Raw genomic sequence first — 16,278 nt, forward strand, 5'->3', positions numbered from 1 at the left:
CTACTGTTGGGAAAGAGACACAGGAGGATCAGAGCCAGCACCACCAGGCAGAGGAACAGCTTCTTCCCATGGGCAATGAGAAGGATGAACGTCCACAGGAACTGCTCACACTAACCATCTGAGACTTGCATATTTACAACATAATATTTATTTATTTATACGTATTTAAGAATACTTGTCCTGCATATGTATTGTTTGTCTGTATGTCTGGTTGTGTATTTTATACTAAGGACCAGAGAACAAGTTCATGTTCATTATCACCTGACTGTACATATAAATTTGGCAGTGTTTTTCTGAACCATGGAGCATACACAATTCACAGCACATATATACATAAAGATATTATTTAAAATAAATTTTTTCTTTCTTTGGCTTGGCTTCGCGGACGAAGATTTATGGAGGGGGTAAAAAGTCCACGTCAGCTGCAGGCTCGTTTGTGGCTGACCAGTCCGATGCGGGACAGGCAGACACGATTGCAGCGGTTGCAAGGGAAAATTGGTTGGTTGGGGTTGGGTGTTGGGTTTTTCCTCCTTTGCCTTTTGTCAGTGAGGTGGGCTCTGCGGTCTTCTTCAAAGGAGGCTGCTGCCCGCCAAACTGTGAGGCGCCAAGATGCACGGTTTGAGGCGTTATCAGCCCACTGGCGGTGGTCAATGTGGCAGGCACCAAGAGATTTCTTTAGGCAGTCCTTGTACCTTTTCTTTGGTGCACCTCTGTCACGGTGGCCAGTGGAGAGCTCGCCATATAATACGATCTTGGGAAGGCGATGGTCCTCCATTCTGGAGACGTGACCCATCCAGCGCAGCTGGATCTTCAGCAGCGTGGACTCGATGCTGTCGACCTCTGCCATCTCGAGTACCTCGACGTTAGGGGTGTGAGCGCTCCAATGGATGTTGAGGATGGAGCGGAGACAACGCTGGTGGAAGCGTTCTAGGAGCCGTAGGTGGTGCCGGTAGAGGACCCATGATTCGGAGCCGAACAGGAGTGTGGGTATGACAACGGCTCTGTATACGCTTATCTTTGTGAGGTTTTTCAGTTGGTTGTTTTTCCAGACTCTTTTGTGTAGTCTTCCAAAGGCGCTATTTGCCTTGGCGAGTCTGTTGTCTATCTCATTGTCGATCCTTCCATCTGATGAAATGGTGCAGCCGAGATAGGTAAACTGGTTGACCGTTTTGAGTTTTGTGTGCCCGATGGAGATGTGGGGGGGCTGGTAGTCATGGTGGGGAGCTGGCTGATGGAGGACCTCAGTTTTCTTCAGGCTGACTTCCAGGCCAAACATTTTGGCAGTTTCCGCAAAGCAGGACGTCAAGCGCTGAAGAGCTGGCTCTGAATGGGCAACTAAAGCGGCATCATCTGCAAAGAGTAGTTCACGGACAAGTTTCTCTTGTGTCTTGGTGTGAGCTTGCAGGCGCCTCAGATTGAAGAGACTGCCATCCGTGCGGTACCGGATGTAAACAGCGTCTTCATTGTTGGGGTCTTTCATGGCTTGGTTCAGCATCATGCTGAAGAAGATTGAAAAGAGGGTTGGTGCGAGAACACAGCCTTGCTTCACGCCATTGTTAATGGAGAAGGGTTCAGAGAGCTCATTGCTGTATCTGACCCGACCTTGTTGGTTTTCGTGCAGTTGGATAATCATGTTGAGGAACTTTGGGGGACATCCGATGCGCTCTAGTATTTGCCAAAGCCCTTTCCTGCTCACGGTGTCGAAGGCTTTGGTGAGGTCAACAAAGGTGATGTAGAGTCCTTTGTTTTGTTCTCTGCACTTTTCTTGGAGCTGTCTGAGGGCAAAGACCATGTCAGTGGTTCCTCTGTTTGCGCGAAAGCCGCACTGTGATTCTGGGAGAATATTCTCAGCGACACTAGGTATTATTCTATTTAGTAGAATCCTAGCGAAGATTTTGCCTGCAATGGAGAGCAACGTGATAAAGATACATAAAGATATTATTTAAAATAAATATATAATGTATAAATACATTGCGATGATTTTCTGATTTATAGGACACTATTCATCAATCTCACAGCCAGCGGGGAAGAAGTTATTTCCCAACGTGGCAGTTCTGATTTTGATGCTTTTCTACCTCCTCCTTTTCTGGCCATATTTTATCTATCATTTGAAATATAGTTAACAATCAACAACCACACAAAATACTGAACATCAAGAAAACCTATTTCTCCATCCCATCCCCCCCCCCCAACCCACCTTCCCTCCTGTATAAGTCTAATTAAATAGGGAGAAAAAAACAGACAATTCCCATTGTCAATGCATACAGTCAAAGTCATGAGCATTTCACAATGTTAAAATCTTTACAGAGGTCTGCTGACTAGTCAGTAGTGATCGTGCCCTATGGTGGCACCACTGAGGTACCTATATGTTCTAAATTAGGCTGCCAGATTTTTAGGAAAGTGTTATATCCCCTCCTAGGCCACCTTTTTAAGTGAATTGCAGCTGTTCATTTCTGCATCTCCTTCTTGATGGTAGTGGATCAAAGATGCAGTGTGCCAAATGGAAAGGGTCCTCTATACTTCTAAAATTAGAACACAAAATGTTACAGTACAGTTCAGGCCTTCAGTCCACAACATCATGCCAACCTATATAAACTGAATCCCTACCTCCAGCTATGATCCTCTATTTTTCTTACAATTAAGGATGAACTATACTGAAAAAATAATTTTAAAAGAGATACAAATTCTCCATCTTAGCCAAGTTTAGTGCTGGTTCCTTAATGTGAACATTCTCTTCTTGTGAACATAAGATATTGGAGCGGGAGTTGGCCATCTGGACGGTCAAGGTTGCTCATGACTAATCTTCAACCTTAGTGCCATCTCCCTATCCCTCCATTTCTGATGTCCAGTGCTGTCTGTAAGGAATTAATGTGTCTGCGTGAGTTTACCCCTGGTGCTCTGGCTTCTTTTTACCCTCCAAAATGTAAGGGGGTTGTCGGTTAATTTGGGTGTAATCGGCTTCTACCATGCTGTAAAAAAAAATTAAATATTAAAAATTATCTATTGATCTCTGTTTTGAATGAAAACAATGACAGTCTCCACATTCATTGGCAGTCTCCACATTCTCCCTGGATAGTCTCACCATCAGCGACATGATGTAAGTTTTATTTATCTCAGTTCTAATTAGCATACGCATTATTCTGTGAGAGCACTCACTGGTCCGAGACTCTTCTGCCAATGTCGGTCAAGCCTTTTAAGAAATGTTCTTATTTTGATGAGATCTCCTCTTGTTCTTAACATTGGAGAATATAGTCACAGCCAACTCAATTTCTCCTCATACAACTCTTAAACCCTGAAATTTGTTTAGTAAATCTTCACTGTAATCCTTCTATTGCAAGTACATCCTTCCTTGAAATTGAAAAAACCTGTTTTAAATCATCCATCATGTTTTGTTTCCTTAGATAGATATTGTTTAAATCAATCAACCAGGATCTAGCATCAAATATAAGGAATCCATAAATCTAATCAAAACTCTGAACTAAATGACTGCTTGTTTTACTAAGTAACAGGTAAAAGAACATACTTTCTCATATTTAGGTTAAAACACAAACATGCTGGAGAAACTCACCAGGTTCCACACTGCCTGTAAGAGGCAAAGATATATAACCATCGTTTTGGGCCTGAGCTCTTCATCAAGATATGGAAGGAACATACCTTCTTATATGATGGGAGAATTTTGCTATCATTACTTTTTAATTGCACCATCAAACATATTCCCCAATGCTAAGACAACAATTAGCTGTGTTGTTCAATGATTGAAACAATATGCAGGTACTTTCTGTCATTTTCAAATTTACTAATCTGCCCAATTCATTTTTGTCCAAATCATTTACATCTATGACGAACACTGATACTTGCAGAATACCACCAGGCACAGACCTCCAATCATAATAACATCTCACCCAGTACAGTACTTCCATTCCACACTTCACTGCCTCACAGACATATCTGTCCATGCATCATGTACCGCCAGGTTTAGGCCACACATAAATTGGACGACCAACACCTATATTCCGTTTCAGCAATCTCCAACCAAACAGCCTCAAATTCGGTCATCTCTAACCCCATTCTCTCACTTCCCCTAATCCCTCTGACTGCCTTCCTCTCGCTCCGAAACCCCTTCTCTTTCTTCCTCCTATCAGAGAGGATTTTTCTCAGCCCTAATCTCCCTCCCCCGTCATCTCATCTCTCTTCTCTGCTTCCCCATTCCACCTGTATCCACTTATCACCTGCCAGCATGTGCTCCTCTCCTTAGTGAAAGATTGGAGCATGCTGTTGTGCAGAGAGACTTGGACTGCTTGTGCATGAATCACAAGTGGTTGGTTTGCAGGTGCATTAAGAAGGCATTATGGGACATTGGTCTTAATTGCTGGAGGGATTGAATTTAAAGGCAGGGAGATTCTGTTGCAACTGTACAAGGTTCTAATGAAGCCGTATCTGGAGTACTGTGTGTAGTTCTGGTCTCCCTACTTGAGAAAGGATATATTGGCCTTGGTGTAGAGCAAGTTCACCAGGTTATTGTGGAGATAAGGAGGGGGTGGGGGGCTATCCTGTGAGGTGAGATTGTCACTTGCTGGAGTATAGCAGAAAAAAGGGGATCTTTTAGAAACATATACAATTATGAAAGGCCTAGATAAAATCAAAACAGGAAGTTGTTTCCACTAGTAGGTGAAAAAAAATGTCCCTTAAACAAGGGGACAGAGCCTCACGAGCAGGGGAGTAGATTTAAGACAGAAAAGAGGAGGAATAGCTCAGAGTAGTGATTGCATGGAATTCTTGGCTCAGGGAAGCAGGAGAGAGCTCCCTCGTTGAATATATTTAAGATACAGATGGATAGACATTTGGAAAATTAAGGGTAAAAGGTAAAGGGCAGGTAGATGGAGCTGAGTTGACAGCCAGATCAGCCATGATCTTATTGAACGGTGGAGCAGGCCTGACAGGCCTGGTGGCCAACTCCTGCTCCTATTCCTTGTGTTCTTACGCGGACAACATCCACTGTCCTACCTCCATCAATCATCATCTCCTTAAAAAGCATTATCTTTCGTAAGATACGAGCTTTCCCACACAAAGCTAGCCCCAATAGGTTTCTGCTGTTGCAGCACAGTTAGTGCACCGGTTAGGGTAATGCCGCTAACACAGCACCAGTGACTGGGGTTCAAATCTGGCGTTATCTTTAAGGAACTTTTACATTCTCCTTGTACAGTCTGCATGGGTTTCCTCCAAGCCTCTGGTTTCCTCTCACCCTTCAAAAATGTACAGGGGTTGTAAGCCAATTGGGTGTAATTGGGAATCGCGAACTCTTGGCCAGAAGGGTCTGTTACCGTGCTGTATGTCTAAGTTAAATAAAAAGTAAATCGAGAGCCTTTAAATCAGACATGATTTCTCAAATTCTTTGTCTTTCCCATGTCTGCATAATTTGCTTGTTGCTTCATTTTAGCAAGCCGTAACATCAGCATTGCAGTGAAAGATAAATTTGCAGGCTGAAATAGCATGGGTCTTAATGACAGGCCCAATTGGAAATGTATTATAATAATAATAAATTATTCTGTCAATAATAAAGCAGACATGGAGAAATATGTGGTGTACATTCAAAGCATTTTTGATTCAGGTTCACCCAAAGTTGAGCAAACAGAAGATCAGATCTTCCCTGCCAGACTTCAACACTGTGTTGACTGTGATTGTGGTCAAAGACTATGCAGATTTTCTTTTCACCGGGCTTAACAGTCTGTAGGATGACGGAAAGAAAGCCTTGGGACAAAGAGTTCAAAGCCACTTCTTTTATTAAAATTTAAATACAAATTCCAGATTTTAAAAAAATCACAGATGTGTAACAGGAAAATACAGTACCCGATTCTCTACCCAAGAGAACTGTGGAGACTCAGTCATGAAGCAGAGGGAAAATGGAGATACATTTACTTAATTGAATTGAGGGACATGGGGTTAGTACAGGAAAGTAACACTGAAATAAAAGATTCATGGTCTTAGTGAACGGTAGGGCAAGAAGGAAGAGCCAGGAGGCATATCCCTCCTTCTAGTTCTTATCTTCAGCATTGCCTTGAATTAGGTCAGGGAAACAACATTTTGAAGTCATGTTGAGTGTGCACAGCCACTGTTTACAACCATTCCCTGCATTTAAACTCTCTCCTTTCTTCCCTGTAAACCCACATCCCCTCAGCATTAATCTTCAGCTTGGTCAAAATGTCATCAATGGTACTCAGTGGCTGCCGAAGCCAGGGTGTGGGAAGCATTATAAAGCATTATCAATGAACGGTTACAGAAATTGGAAAAATGATCCATCAAATCCAGGATTTACTGTAACTGAATCCAAGGAAGCTGAGCCACAGAGGAAACACCGTAAGAATCACAGATTCTAATATTCAGCAATATCAATGCACTTCTCAAGTACAATGGGCTTAGCCTTCAAAGCAGTGGGCTCCCTGCAAGCCAGGCAAAGAGAGGCAACCATAATTAAATCACAATGTTTGATTTATCATATGCAAAACTATCTCACTCAGAGAGAACCATTACTGTCCAAGCTCTTGTTTAATGTAACAAAACCAATGCAATGCTCTATTATTAAATCCTAAAATTAATATGCAAAATAACAAGCAAGAAAATGAAATTTCATTTAACTGAAGATATTTCAAGCACAAGGTAATGTTTATGAAGGACAAATACTCAAATGAAACATGAAAATATGCAGACATTGTGATTGTAGAAAAACACAGAAATGCTGGAGGATCTTGGCAGGTCTCACAGTATCCTCAGGAGGTAAAGATATATAACCAACATTTCAGGCCTGAGCCCTTCCTCAAGGTAGGAGTAAAAAACAGGCAGGCATCTGAATGAAAAGGCTGGGGAGAAGAATGAGCAGATGAAGAAACAGTAGGGAGTACAGAAGGAGAGCAGTGAGAGAGCCTCACAGAACTCCCTGTGAAGAGGAAACCTCCAGGATAGGCATGCCTTGAAGAGATTGCGCAACTGAATGGAATGAAACATTAAAGCCTGCAGATGTTGTGAATGCTGTAAAAACACAGAAATGCTGGAGGAACTCAGCAGGTCTTTCACGAGAGGTAAAGAATTCAGAAAGCTGTCTCTTGGGCAAAGTGGAGTTCCCAGATGAAAATGGAAACAACAAAGGAGACCCATCTCAATGACATACCCTGCTACAACCCCAAATATACTGCAGTAAGAAAAGGCAAAGCTTCACTCCCAGATTAACTTAATGCCTTCTACCCCCAATTTGACCATAAGAACAAGGAAGAACCACCACAGGACAATCCCACGTCCCTTGATGATCCTCTCCTCTCCGCATCTGAGGATGACGTGGGTGCTGCCTTCAGAAGAATGAATCCAAGGAATGCATCCAGTCCAGATGGAGTACCCAGCCAAGAATTAAAAATCTATGTTGACCAACTTGCCAACATATTCACAAATATCTTCAACATTGAACTCTGGCAGGGCATGATACCCACCTGTTTCAGACAAACAAGAGCATGGTAACTTGCCTAAAGGACTATCGACCAGAGGCACTCACAATAACGATGATGAAGTGTTTTGAAAGGCTCGAGTTGAAGCATATCAGCTCCTGTCTGAGTAGTGACATGGATCCATTCCAATTAGCCCATTGCAGCAACAGGTCTACAGTGGGTGCCATCTCACTGGCTCTACACAAAGCCCTAGAACATCTGGGCAGCAGATGCTCTTTATCGACTACAGTTCGGCATTTTATGCCATCAGCAAACTCCAAGAACAGGGACTCAACAACCCACTGTATAAATGAATCCTGGATTTCCTTACTCCTGACCAGAATCAGTGAGGATTGGTAAGAACATCTCCACAATCTCCATCAGTATTGGAGCACTACAGGGCTATATTCTTAGACCTCCCCCCCCCCACCCCCACCGCTCTATTCGCTATTCACCTATGGCTGGGAACCTATAATTTTGCTGATGATCCCACAGTTGTGTTGCTTAAAAAAGGGGGGATGAGTCTTCATACAGGAGGGAGATTGAAAACCTGGCTGAATGGTGCACCAACAACAACCTTGCACTCAATGTCACCAAAACCAAGGATCTAATTGTTGACTTCAGGAAGGTAAAAATCTGAGGTGTACGATCCAGTGATCATTAGGGGATCAGGGTTGGAGGTGGTGTGCAAATTTACATTCTTGGGAGTCACTATCAAGGAGGATCTTTCCTGGACCCAGCACACTAATGGTATAGTGAAGAAAGCACATCAGTGCCTCTACTTCCTCGGGAATTTGCAGAGGTTTGGCATGACATCGAATCCCTGGCAAATTTCTACAGATGTGTGATGGTGTACTGACTGGCCTCATCACAGTCTGGTATTGGGACACTAATGCCCCTAAGCGTAAAGTGGACACAACCCAGGACATCACAGGATAGTGGGGAGAGTTTTGCCTGTGATATCCTGGGCTGTGTCTACTAACTTTCGGAGGGTGTATTGATGTTCCCCTACCAGACTATGATGCAGCCATGTCAACACACATCTTTGTAGAAATTTGCCAGGGTTACTGGTGTCGTACCAAACCTCCGCAATCTCCTAAGAAGTAGAGGTGCAAGTGTACTTTTTTCATGATGCCATTGGTGTGTTGGTTCCAGGAAAGATCTTCCAAGATAGTGACTTTCAAGACTCCCAGTGTTATTTTAATGAAGATTAAGCTTGCAGGATGTAGGATGGAGAAGTGTTTGGAAGATTTTCACTGCTTCACCTTGGCAAAATTGTTGGGAATTCAGAACCAAGTGTGTCAATGTTTTCTGTGAAGTTGAGGTTGTTCTCATGGATAGAGTTTGAGCAGATCAGTCAGGCTGATCAATGCACAAGTCAGATCCACGGCAGGAACCACATACATTCATCAGTTGGATTGGTTTGCATGGCTGCACAACTTAAACCAGCTCAAGTGTTCAACAAATTACATTAAAAAGAACAGTTCTATGTTTAATCAATGAGCTATTTGATCTTTTGATCAAAAGACAGTTTGATTTCTCGACAAATCTTAAGAATCACACACAGTGAGAGTGTTCAGTCTATTTTGAAGTTCATTTCTCTTTTTACTCCTTTGAAGAAGAAAGCTTGAATGTTCATTTCCTCAACATGGATGAGGATCAGTGAGAGAGTGGTGAGGAGTAAAATATTGGAAATGAATATCTCTTCAGAAATTCATGGTCCAATAACAGACAAGCTTATTTGTATGTACTATGTAATTAATGTGTACTCTGGAAAGTATACTGACTCTTTGCATCATGGTTTGAAAACTTCAGTGTCCTGGAACGGAGAAAGTTGAATGAAGTGACCAACCTAGCCAAGACCATCACTAGTATTGACCTCCATCCACTGGAGACATCTACGTGAGATGAACTAGCCCTTTTCACATTGGCTGACCAGGTTGAAAAGCCATTTTTGCTGTTCACTCTGGATCACGGTTAACTGGATCACTGTTAACCGGTTCTCTGCATCCTTTCACACTCAGCTCCAGGCATCCCAGGAGAGAAGGGCATCCATCCTTCACGAATTTGTCCCAGGATACTGCATGTCCCTTTCACACTAAGCTAACCGGCACGCAGGAGTCAAATTGCCCTGGTGGTGATGCACCCTCCTGAGGCGGTCCATCCCTGGGGTGATCTTATGTCTGCATGCTGATTCGTGATCATTCACAATGGCATGATAACTGTAGATTGGGAGTTAATTACCAGTGCCAGTGTGAATGGGGCTGTCTCAGGAAGTCAGCCAACATTATACAGTATCCCCATCACCTTGCTTACAGTCTTCTCTTGTTGCCACCTTCAAGCAGAAACTACAGAATTCTGACTTCTTTCGTCTCATGGAGCATTATTGATAATTCAATTTACAAAGTTCAAAGTTCTGATTCATGGTTAGACATGACATCGCACACATCCCCAAGATTCTTTTTCCTGCAGGCCATGCAAAATTTCGATTTAAGTTACATTATTATTGCTGGTATATCTACAACTGCAGCAAAGTAAGAAATATCATAGATCTATACATTGTACTTATGAGTACAAGATTTTATTGAAAATACAATGTATTAACTCAAAGATTCCAAATAAGGACATTAATTTCAGCCAATGAGAATTCATTCACAGACTGAATATGGAGATTCCGATGTGTATGTGTGTACAATGCATACACAGCACACACCATGTGTGTGTGTGTATACAATATGCATGAATCCCCAAAGGTGCAACAGGTAGTCAACAAAGCAAATGGGATGATAGCCTTCATTGATAGAGGGATTGAATTTAAGAGCAGAAAGGTTCTGCTGTCACTGTACTGGTGAGGTCACATGTAGAGTACTAGGTGCATTTTTACAGGACTGACCTTGGAGGTTCACCAGGTTGACTCTGGAAATGAGGGGGTTAGCCTATAAGGAGAAATGACTGTACCTACTGGAATTCAGAGGAATGGGAGTATTTTACACAAATGTTCAAAATTATGAAAGGAGTAGGAAAGATAAAGGCAAAAAAAAATTTTTCCACTAGTAGGTGAGACTAGAACTAAGGGACATAGTCTCAAAGATCTGAAGAGAAACTGCTTCTCCCAGAGAGTAGTGAATCTGTGGAATTCTCTGCCCGTGAAGCAGTAGAGGCTGCCTCGTTGAATATTGATGACAGATGGATTTACGAATAGTAGGGAAAATTAAGGGTCATGTGAACAGCCAAGTAAGTGGAGCTGAATCCATGACCAGATCAGCTGTGATCTTATTGAATGGTGGAGCAAGCTCGATGGGCCAGATGGCCAAATCTTGCTCCTACACATATGGTGTCTGACAAGGAACTTTATTGCCCAGGTAAAGAAATTTATTCCAAAATTAGAAGCATTGCTATGCTGAACCAGTCTGCAATGTGTGGATGCCTGTCAGCATATTTTGATTCACACCAAAGTGAGAGCTCTTATCAAGCTATTGTCAATTTAAGTGGCTGTTTATATTAATCCCTAAACATTCCTGACAGCAGGCATTCAAGTCACTGAGATATTACAATGGGAACTGCATGCAGCATGCTGAGATTAAAATATTTTACAATTGCCATAATTGTGACTTCTTCTTTGACTTGAACAAGTGTCTCAGCAGTCTAACACCAGCCATTGCTTAAAGATCTGCCAAAGCAGTGTCTTTGTGCTAGTGTTCGTATCTTGAAGTATTTGGCACGAGCTAATACGGAGAGAATTAAAAATAGTTCAATTTTCACACTTTATAAACTAGAGATAAAATCTGGCGTGTTAAATAGGTAGTCTACCATTCACAGGAGCCCTAATTTCTGGAGTGGAGTCATGTTTCTACCCAATATTTGAACTCTCACGACCTTGCAATGATCATCACCCACTCTCAGAACATTAATGTCAAGGCATATTTGCACGAATGCAGGAAGTAAGGAATTTCAAACAACTTATTTTTGCTAAGATCAAGTGTAGTATCTGTTCTTATCAGTTTAATATCTGAATTGTCCCTTATCTGGTGACATTTTGAGCAGAATGGTTAGCATGAGCAGTTAGCCCGATGCTGACTGCACCCCCAACCTGGGTTCCAATCCTGTGCTGTCTGTAAAGAGTTTGTACAATTCCCCCAGTTTCCTCTGGGTGCTCTGGTTTCCTCCCACCCTTCAAAACATATGGGTGTTAGGGCAGCATGGTCTCCTGAGCCAGAATGGCCTGATATTGTGATATTTGTCTAAATTTTAAATAAATTCCTTAAGCCAAAGAAGAGGGTGGTGGTCTTAAGTCCACTCAGAGCAGTTGAGATGAACTGTTATTGCAGCCTCAAAGAAAACTTGGATAAGTACACATGAGATGGGCCCTTAACCCTCTTCCTTCATTTGATAAGATCATGGATTAAACAAAACTTTAAAATGCTGGGACACTCTGCAGGGCAAGCAGAATCCATAGAGAGGAAAACAGAGTTAAATGTCAGGTTGAAGACTTTTAACTTTCTCTCTACAATTGTGGCCTTCACCCACATATTTCCCATGTTCCTCTCCTATAATCAACCCTTGGTCAATGTTTGCTGAATCCCAATTGTAGACTCCAGGAGGACCAGGAACGAGCACCCTCCACTACACATGAATAAGTAGGGAGGGTGGAAAGAGCAGAGAGCACCAAGTTCCTCAGAGTCCACTTAACAAGTGACCTATCCTAGACACACATCTCCTCACTTGTCAGGAATGCGCAACACTGACTGCACTTCCTGAGAAGACTGAAGCAGACAAGGCTACAGGCCACCAACCTGTCAACTTTCTACAGGAGTTCTATCAAGAGTGTCCTGGCCAGCTACATCACAGTGTGGTACAGATATTGTAGAGCATCAGATCGGAGTTCAATCCACAGGTCCATAAGGGAGTCAGAGGAGATCACTGGAGTCTCCCTCCCCATCATCGAAGCGATCTACCGGGATTTTTGTCTGAAGAGGGTGCTCAAATTCATGGAGGACCCCTTCCACCACATCTTTCAGCAGCTCTTGTCACGAAAGAGATACAGGAATATTAGAGCCAGCACCACCAGGCTGATAAACAGCTTCCCCCCCCCCGCCCCTCCCCCCCATGGGCAGTGAGACTAATGAATAACTGATGATCTGCTCATACAAACCCTTCAAAACTCAATTATTAATTTAACAATAATATTTATTTATCCTAATATTTGAATGTACGTCATGTACATATGTTTCATTTGTCTGTGTGTGTGTTTGCAGTGTATTGCATTGAGGACCAGAGAATGCTGCTTCATCGGGTTGTACCTGTACAATCAGATAAGATATAAACTTGAACTTGAAATTGCTTTTTTTTTGGTCACTTCACGAGATGCCTCTTTGAAGAGACATGGGGCAGGAGCTTCTCATTTTTCCTCCTTTAATTGTTTGCATTGCCTCTCCCATTAACACTCCCCCACTTTGCCACAGTCAACTCACTTTGATATGTCTGTCATCACCTTTTGTTTAAATTTATCAGTCTATATTCCAAATAAAATCTAGACTCATCTACAATGAACGACTGGTGAGCAAATTTAAGTTCTTGGGAGTCACTATCTTGGAGAATCTTTCCTGGACCCAGCACACTACTGGCATCATGAAGAAAACACGTCAGTGCCTCTACTTCCTCAGGAGTTTGTGGAAGTTTGGTATAAATATAGAACATGGAAGATAGAACACTACAGCACAGTTTAGGCCCTTCAGCACACGATGTTGTGCAGACCCATATATTCCTTAAATAAAAGTACTTAACCCACCCTACCACGTAACCCTCTATTTTCCTTTCATCATGTGCCTGCCTAAGAGTCCTTTAAATGACCCTAATGTTTCAGCCTCCACCACTGTCCCTGGCAAGGCATTCCAGACACCCACAACTCTCTGTGTAAAAAAAACTTGTCCTGATATCTCCCCTAAACTTCCCTCCCTTAACTTTGTACATATGTCCTCTAGTGTTTGCTATTCCTGCCCCGGGAAACAAGTGCTGGCTGTCCACCCTGTCTATGCATCTCATATTGTTGTAGACCTTTATCAAGTCTTCTCATGGCACGCAGGTTTGCTAGAGTTGTTGGGGAGGGTTTAAACTCGTTTGGCAGGGGGTGGGAATCAGAATGTGTGCAGAGATTAGGGGAGAAGGACAAAAGCATGATGCTATGGGATTTGAGTTGGGGAGGAAGGCCAGGCAGGGGACAAAACATAAATGTAGCCAGATAGAGGGAATGAAACGAGGAAAGTGTTCATTTTGCAGATAAGATTCCCAAAACTACCAACCAGTGAAGTACAAAACAGATGAATGACTGAAGAGTGAATGTTTATCCAATAATTATTTACCATGGTGGTTGTTAATATTTAAATCATGTGTGCTTGATCTGTTTGAACTTAATGAACAGATCAATAAGTTGACGTGCTTTTCTGCAAAGTACTTTCCTTCAATATCCCATTGAAATCTGCTACTGGATTGAGTACCATAGGCTTAAAATGCAGACATCTCTCAGCTTCTGGATATGGACTCCAACATGTCCCTTGCTGCAATAGAAAAAGTGTAACAGTAGACCCTTTTATGCCAGGCTTCCGCCTGGAGGCCGGCTATATGGACTGAAAGGCTGCTCCTGCGTTGCATTTATGTTGACTGGTGCCTCATAGCGCCCTCTAAAGCCGACGGAGGCGGTGCGACAGGTGCCGTAGCGCTGTCCGCTGACGCAGAAAGAGCCCTATAGTGGATCATGGTGGCTCAAGAGCAGGCAAGACAGATGATTGCGATGTTTGCAGCCAGTCTCAGAATCGAGGCAGAAATCCTGCACACCGTCATTGAGGCCATAAATATCATGAAAGACCACTCTTGCATCTCAGGCTGCCATATGATGTAATCAGCCTGCCTCTAACCAGGCGAGGCGGCGGAGTGCTGCGCTCTGCCGATTATCCTTCTCCGCGATCGGTGCCTTGGAGCCGGCCACAGCGCATTCAAGGAGTTAAGTCTCCCAATGTAAGTGTGGAGAATTTGCACCTTTACAGTTGGGCATTTTCACTGCATGTAAGGGCCCATTGATTTCAGTTCTGGAGGGATATGTTGACTGCAGTCTAAAGTGATCATTTACGATTGTAGAATGCAGGAATGGCTTAACGGAGTCAGGTAGATGGTATAGCTGTGAGGACCCGGGACTGTGCTAACTGATGATAGTTCCTTTTGCAATGAGACCGCAAAGCAGTTGCGAGAGATCCAAATGAAGTTCAGTCACTGGTTCACCCTCGTGTTGAGTGGACGTACTTCATTTCAGCATTCTCACTGCATGTGGAAAGAAGCTACTCTTCAGCCTGGTGGTCCTGGCTCGGATACCCCTGTGACTTATCCCTGACGGGAGGAGCTGAAAGATGCTGTGTGCTGGGTGGAAGGGGTCCTCAATGATTTTGCGCGCTCTCTTCAGACGACGATCCTGGTAGATCACGTTGATTGGTGGGGGGAGGGGAGGGGGAGGGGAGGGGGAGGGAGGCTCCAGTGATCCAATAGATCACAATAACCTCTGATGCTCCTGACTCCAGGAACTTTCTCTCCGCTGTCATCACCTGGCCAGCATCACTGCAGTGTTCCATACAGAAAACTCTCCATCTTGTTCTGAGTGCACATGGCAACTTAATTCCATGCACTTGAAGAACAGATTTAAGAGTGGGCTCTCTGGTCACATTCCCAATTAGTAGGGGTGCTGAAACAATGTTCCTGCTGCCTATTGAATGATGTAGGTGTCATACTGGTTCCAATAACTCTGCTGCATTAGTTACTTGAGCAGCAACAATGGAGCACTGCCCTGTCTGTCATCAGCACCTTTTGAATGGACTGCTGATGCTCATCTTATAGTCATACACATGTACAATGTATAGAAGCACTGATATTCTTGCCTGCTCTTAGTACACAGGTATGCATTAACAAGCAATCATTATAAATCACATGAGAGAAAAATAAAGATAATATGAAAGAATAAATATTCACAGTTGAAGTTGTGCAAAAAATGCAACATTAAAATAGTGCAGATTATGTTTGGTGGTCCTGGAGTCAAGTTCTGGTTAGTGTTGCACAGGGAGACAAGAGCCAACCATTCACAATACCCAACATGCATCGACACTCATGGTTAGCAGAAAATAGAAGCTTTATAGGCCAAACGAGAAGAGATATACAACGTTCTTCCAATTAAAATAAAAATCCCCAAAAGGAACAATCACAATTATTTCCTCAGGATGTCTGTTTAAAATGGTGAAAACTCACAGGTCCCTGAAACTAGGTTAGCAAGCTGACTCAGATCCCTGAGACAGTGAAAGAGCACTGATAAGAACGGCATTCGACTCTCCTGACTGATAGGCTGAAATTCATCTGCACTCATCTCATACCTAATAGATCAGGCATGAGAAATCACTACACTTAATGGGCCTGGTTTTTCCTGATCTGATGAGGTACTTCATTTTCCAAATGCAATCAACTCCTTGGACACTGGTGATCTGTTCACTGTGACATCAATTCCTTTGCGGTCCCTGGATTCAAGCCACATGACAAATGGACACTTGGTCATTTCTGTCTATCAGAAAAACTCGAGAAGTGCTTGACATGCACTGTTGGTAAACAAACGTTTATGGGTGCTCTGCACAAGATAATTCGCCAACAATATTTACAAAAATAATTATTTAAATATTAGCCCTGTGGTGTTATAGTGGAAGTGGTTAATTATGGATTTGAGTAACTTAATTAATAAATCACTCAATATATTAATTAATAAGAATGGAGTTTCCATTATATC

At 42.8% G+C, this 16,278-nt stretch overlaps 1 pseudogene; it reads left to right on the forward strand.

Moving 5' to 3' along the window:
• Positions 1–11,424: 11,424 nt before the first annotated feature.
• Positions 11,425–11,571, forward strand: LOC138742157 (U2 spliceosomal RNA; annotated as a pseudogene).
• The last annotated feature ends 4,707 nt before the right edge of the window (positions 11,572–16,278 follow it).

Source organism: Narcine bancroftii, chromosome 8 (genome assembly GCF_036971445.1).
Source record: "Narcine bancroftii isolate sNarBan1 chromosome 8, sNarBan1.hap1, whole genome shotgun sequence".
Taxonomy (NCBI): domain Eukaryota; kingdom Metazoa; phylum Chordata; class Chondrichthyes; order Torpediniformes; family Narcinidae; genus Narcine; species Narcine bancroftii.